Consider the following 6887-nt stretch of genomic DNA (forward strand, 5'->3'; position numbering starts at 1 on the left):
ATATAAGTTCATGTTAGGGCCTAAAAAAACATTAGGCTTAGGCTAGGCCCATAATTCTGTTGGACAAAACAACCTAGATTTTCTAGACTGAAAACAAAAAACCCAGATCTTCCCTGTCGATTTGACACAAAACGGAAAAATTTGTATCACTTCTGAATACTATCCACACAGCTGGTGACAGTGTTATTAATCAATGTTAGACACGTCTTCAAAAATATAATATTAATAGGGGCCTAATATTAAATGCAGACCAATTCTTATGATATGAAATTTCCGGTTTCTTCTTCGATCCCTTCACTATTCAGGCCTTAAAGACCTAATAAAATGGTTCGGACATTTTTTTCTTAATGATGTCATAATATTAAATGTTAAATTCTAAGTAATTCTGTGGCCATGCGGGGTTTTTCACTGTTCTGAATTTTGTTCTATATTTGTTAACATAACGGATGCAATTTGCGCCGCATGCGGCGCACTATCACTTCTAAATTGTGATGACGTCAAAGAACGGAGTCGTCGATATCGATTGTCCGACCAGCCTAGTAGCCATAGCCAGCGAGCTAGCAAGGCTAGCGCAGCGCAGCGATAGCACCGGCGCGGCGCCGGCGGCTAGCGCTGGAGGGGGAGCGAGCTAGCGAGCGCATAGCTAGCGCTGCGCTGCACTATTGTCATTGGCTAAGCCACCTTTGGACAAAAGAATATTCAATGAATTGTATTGGATTTAATACTGCCAATAATACAGATTACAACTGTGGTACGTTTTAATGTCCATTATTTTAACTGTAAGACCATGAAGACTGTGGCGAGAAAAGGATACTTCGCACTCGGACAACGCTAAGCTTACATAGATTTGTAGGCAAACTCGTGAAATAGGCCCCACCTCTGCGTGTCTGTACTAATACTACGGCGAATCGCCTGTTTATACTCGTGAATTCAGCCCCACCGTGTGGCGTTCATCGGTAGATAAGCACGGCGCTGGGGCTTCCTTCCACAGTATAATACTCGTGAATGCGGCGAAAAGGGGGTTCGCGCCTTTTTTTTTTCCCGTACTACAGCGAGGCAGGAAACCAATGGGGCTCATTAATATTCATGATAAGTATGGCTTGAAAGTAGATGCGCATGCGTACAAGCGACTTACGTACGCAAATTAGGCTAGTTTACGCGAAGGGCATTCAGACGTCATTGAAAAACTGCCTGTGTCATTCCCACTAGACAGGAGGGTTGATGCGTGCACACCCATGCAAATGTGCACTTGGTTACCTCAATACAGCTCTCGTTTATGTGAGTTTTTTGGATAAAAATAATAAACTGTGAATGAATCATAAAAAAATATTACGCTTATGTGTATTTTGTTCATAAATCCTCTTCATTTCAACCCGTTTGTAATCATATTTTCCCCTTTTGCAAATCGGCGTGTCCATAACGTCCTCGAGCCCCCGAGATAGCTCTGGGACATTCCACTCAATGACGGGGTTATTATTTTGCAACGTTGTCAAATAACTCTAATGTAAGCAAGTTCTTGGTATGGCTAATCTATTTTATGACGTATCAAAATCTATCTATGCTTAGATAACCTAATTTGCAGAGACATAGAAAAAGATCTGCTTTACAATCGTGATACGTTCAACTACTCATTTACCTGTGCTGAAATCCGCATGTCTGCTCCGCACGTGTTATCGCCATCGCTCAAGCTTCGATCGCGATGGCGTGTGTGTATGACATAATTATAATATGTGGGGAAACATGTGGCTGAAAGACCACGCAGCACGAGGCATGGTTCAAACGAATCGGACGTAAGAAGTCGTACATTCAAGAGCTAAAACAAACAAATAGCGAAATCAAAATCCACTGAAAAGGTCTTGACATTGTATTATATGTTCCAAAATCATGTTTGGCTTAGTTTTGAGAGGAAATTCTACACTTTGAAGGTTTTCCTCGCACGAGATCAGGAATGAGACCGGTGAACTAGCTACTCATACAACAGTGTGTGTACTCTATATGCGAACATGTGCATGCACTATGTGGATATGAGAGCGTAGCGTTAGGAATGCACCAAACAAATACGGTGGGCTGCAGATTCTTGGGGCGAAATTAGCCTTTATTATACAACCCGTCTAGTATTTATATTTGTGTAATGATTCTAATTATCTATTAAATCACGATTAAAAATACTTCATGTATTCATTATATATTTTGGAAAGCATAATCTAAGATATTTGGGGTTTTTTAGTCCAAGGAATCATTTTATTTTGAATAAAAAAAGTAATAATATAAGTATAGTTCTTGTCTCATGTCTAATTTCCATTCGCCTTGTTGCAGTTACCCCGCAGTTGCCAATGGATACAATGGATAAGTAATCAGCTGTTAGGGAGTCGTACTACCCTATACTGCTCCTGTTAGAATGTAATTGGCGTTTATGGTTTTATAACCCTACCCAATAAAAAAAGACAAATTCAAGAATCATAATCAGTTCATGATGAAAGAAGAGTTATATCATTGGAGACATTTAAACAAATGATTATATGTTTACATTAAATTGCAGATTGAACCTGCACTGCAGATGTTGCACGGTGTCTTTATTGGTTTGTATGGTTATGTCATCAGTGGTGTCAGGGGTAAGGCTTTTATATCTAAGGCTATTTCTCTCCAGAATCCTTAGTTACCAACTATTTAGTGCACATGCTATGCATTATGGCATCTCTATGGATGGAATCCATTTTGCATGCATTACTTGTTGCTATGTCAGGCAATCTTCGGGCAAGCTTTTGAGTCTTCAAGAGAAACTTTTGTTCAAGAGGTAGGGCCTATGCATGAAATTAGTAAACAGGTCTATTCCTTAGACCAATACATGCATTCATTTTATTATAGGACCATGCTTGGAGAGTCAGAGTTCAGAGTGAGAGATGGGGAGAAAGAAGGGGGATCAGAGGTTGGAGGGTTGGCGCGGAAAGAGGGAGGGAGAGAGAGAGAGGGAGAGAGAGAGGGAGCTACTAGCTACTTGTATGACGAATGTGTATGTGCGTGTATGTTTCATGATTATATGCATTTCAGTCTCAAAACACTGTATTTGTAACTCATGTCGGCCATAATAAGGAGGCTTACAAAGAGGAACATAAGGTGATTCATTGCGTTATGTAATGAGCCAGGTGCGTTGCTATGTCAGTGCATAAATCTTGTTTTGTTAGGCATACATATAGCCTCCCAGTTCATACAGCCATGCTATTCCGATGCTCGAGCACCAATCATGTATATTCATGAGCAACGGGACTTTTGCTAAAGGTAGTGCGCATGTGCAAAGAGTGCTACTCATGAATATTAATGAGCCCCATTGGTTTCCTGCCTCGCTGTAGTACGGAAAAAAAAAGGCGCCTTCCTAATATGTCCCTCGACTAATTTAACGGCCAATTTAACCATAAATACAACCCTACCTAACCCTAAATCCTAACCCTAGGACCTACCCTTGCTTGCTAAACGCACGGGTGCATGCCCACTGCGGTGGGGCCTATTTCACGATAGCCCCACCACTGCGTGTCTGTTACGGCGACTCGCCTGTTTATAGGCCTAGGCCTACTCGTGAATTCAGCCCCATCGTGGCGTTCATCGGTAGATAAGCACGGCGGTGGGGCTTCCTTCCACAGTATGATTTGTATCATAAAACAAGAACTACTCGACCAAAATTGACGATCATTCTTAATCTTGGTACACACTAAAAACTAGCGGTACAATTGGGGTAGGCGTTTCCGCCTGCGTACCCGTATCGGGCTTGTGAGCAAGTAAGTTCGTCTAGGGGTACTCGTCGGTACGCGAACGGGTAGGCATCCTTGAGGGTAGGTGTTCCTACTTGTCGGTACAGTGAATAGTCTTGACCCAAAGACCAATTATGCATGTACATGTTACATTACATCTTGGTAGTGGATACAACGGTTATGTCAAAGTACACATTTTGCATATTTCGGTATACCTAAAACTTGCAAGTACCGTGTTTTAAGACAAAGTGTCAATACACCTGCAATCTTGGAAATGTTTTTTTCGGGGGCTTTACGGTTGTTAAATTCACGTTCTGATAACGAGAATACCTACCGCCTAACTAGTTGACCAATAAGCGAAAAGAAGGAAATCAATTCCTGCGATTATCAAAAACCAGCGTTATTTTCTAAATGATATACTCAATTAATTAATGTAATTACATAAAAAATTGCTCAAAAATATTTACAAAATAATCTTTCATGATATATTCACTTAAGAATTTACGTATGATTATTTTAGTTATTCTTTTTTTCCTCATCTGTACAACTCGCTAAGTTGGCCACTCATTCAAATATCTGGAGCGGCGACGACTTGTCGCCGAGCGGTAGGTTTTCACGCAGGATGATCGCGTTGCATACAGCTTACACGTAACCGAATGTAACCGCGAGCAACAAAATGTGCCGATCATCAAGCTAACTAGCGAGATTAAACATTTATTATCGCGCTTCAGCTGGTACAAAACGTGCAACTGCAAGGGTCTTCAATTCAAGCACGCAGTCGACAGAAGACCATTAACTGATGCATGCACAACTTCGACACTGGACAAGACGTGTTGACCACTTCTCGTAATGTCACGGTGAGTGAGTGCATGATCATGACGGATCACAACGGACTTACATGTACAAAGAGTCTGTCTGAGGATCTAAAGACATTGTTAGCTAGAATGTTCTTTGTATATATAGTGTCTAGACCACTAACAGTTCTAAGGCCTGTTTGTCGAAATGTTGTCTACAGTCCCAACAATTACATTACAGCCAAACTACTAGTATACAGTACAATGGTGCAGTGTTACTGTTAACTTCCTACACGTAACTGCGACCAGCTGCCCCATACGCATAGCGTACACACTGCACTGTACTGAATAGTAGTGCTAACTACGACCAGCCCCAACGCGAGAATAAATGTGTACCGTACCGTACAAGGAGCGCCCAGGGGTTAGGGTTGTGCAGTGGCAGTAGAGCTCTAGTGTATGTCACTGTATGTGATGGTGCGCAAGTTATACCAAGCAAGATATACGATTAAAACATGGGCACCAAAACATGTGTTCCATGTGCGAGTCAAAAAATACTCATGAATTGCAGCATCCTGTCTCCCAACAGGAGGCTTTTTAAAATTTATTCTTCCAATCGCTGGTTTGAGTGGAAGGGGAGCATCTTGAAAGGCAGCAATGGTTTGTGCTGTTACTGGGCTGCTTTAGATGGTAAGGTTAGACAGTTGCATCCCTCTACAGAAAGAGTTCCTTGTAACCCTCATAAAATTGCGTTTCGATAGCCCAGTGTGTGACATCCAACATAGACCACAGACTACAGGATACCTTTGGTTTACGCGTCATACACATACAACGCGTGGCCATTTGAATTTAATTTACCATTGAAAGGGCGGATCCAGAGGGGGGTGCACCGGGCGCCTGCTCCCTCTTTATTAGATTGAACCAAAACAAAGAAATAATAAGTTAAATATGGGGGGGGGGGAGCCTGCATCTCCCATTTGATTTTGTAAAGACCCCTCCCCTTTACGGAATTCCTGTACCCACCCCTGATTTAATCAAGTGAACCACACTGAATCAAGTGAATTGCACTGTCTTAACAAGTTAGTCTATTGATCACCTTATCTTATCATTTTCCCATGGCCGATTGAGTTCAAACTTTTATAATAGGGTCTATAGATTCTATTGTAATCGGAATTAATAAGCCGGATGGTCACAAGGCAGACCAAGACTACGTGATGTCTAGTCAACTACATAGACTGGTAGATCTCTAATACAATGTATTAATAGTCTAACTTCTAAGATATACAGAGTCTGATGACTGGATGATATATTTGTAATTGAAATATAAATCCAAATGCTGACTGTGCCAAGAGTGTAAAGATCTTCCATTCAATGAAATTTCATTCTGCGTATGCATTGATAGGCCTTCATTCCCATGGATACAGTCAACACAATTGTAACATGGCATGTAAAAGGGAATATATGTTCATTGACTTAAAAGCTGATACTGTCCTAAAAATCATAGAGTGTACTCATAATGTCTCCCCATCCCTAGCCCAACCAGACGTCATGTGAAGCATGCCTGTTGTGACTTCTGTACAGTGACAGGGCTGTGTATAGTTACCAATATTCACTGTAGTTTTAGATGTTCTTTTTATGGATTTATGATGGCCTTTTTGAGAAGACAGTGTAGAACATCCCAGTCTAGCTGTGTTGCTACTGCTATTTAGATCATGTCATCAATACTCGAGACACTTGGCAGTTTACCCATTCCAGTAAAATTTATGAACCTATTGTTGATGTCACTTGCAATATTCATCAGTGTATTCCTACCTTCACAAACTTTTATTCTTATTGGAAGCAGGTGTGACCCAAACATTTTCCCTTTCTGAATTTACAAGGCAATAAATACTTACCAAGGTACAATAAACTGATGTAAGACCTAAACCTCACATTAGTGCTACCATTTACACATTTCTTTTTTTGTTGTTATTGTTATTTAGACAAGCAGCTCCTAATGCAGTTGTTTCACTACCAAGCTGTGGATTACTTCATGTCACTTGTGAATGGATGTGACAAAGGAGAGGAATGCATCTCTTCTAACCATCTGGAAGTCAGTGGAGAGCAAAGATTATTCAAGAAGTCTTCAAGGACGTTATCAAGCATACTTGGTAATGGTAAGTCTTTTAATGACACATAAGTACTGTAGTTAAAACGGGAAAGAACCATGCAGAGCACAATACTACATGATGTACACGTAGTTACATGACTTCAGCCCTGGGTCTTACTATCATTTGATAAATTGTGACTTGTAACACCAGAAGATGCATGTCCATTTTTGGGTAGGGCTACTACTGATTGTGTGGCAGTGACA

Source organism: Diadema antillarum, unplaced genomic scaffold (assembly GCF_040938485.1).
Source record: "Diadema antillarum isolate AM-2024a unplaced genomic scaffold, OU_Dant_1.0 seq00002294_RagTag, whole genome shotgun sequence".
NCBI classification, from domain to species: domain Eukaryota; kingdom Metazoa; phylum Echinodermata; class Echinoidea; order Diadematoida; family Diadematidae; genus Diadema; species Diadema antillarum.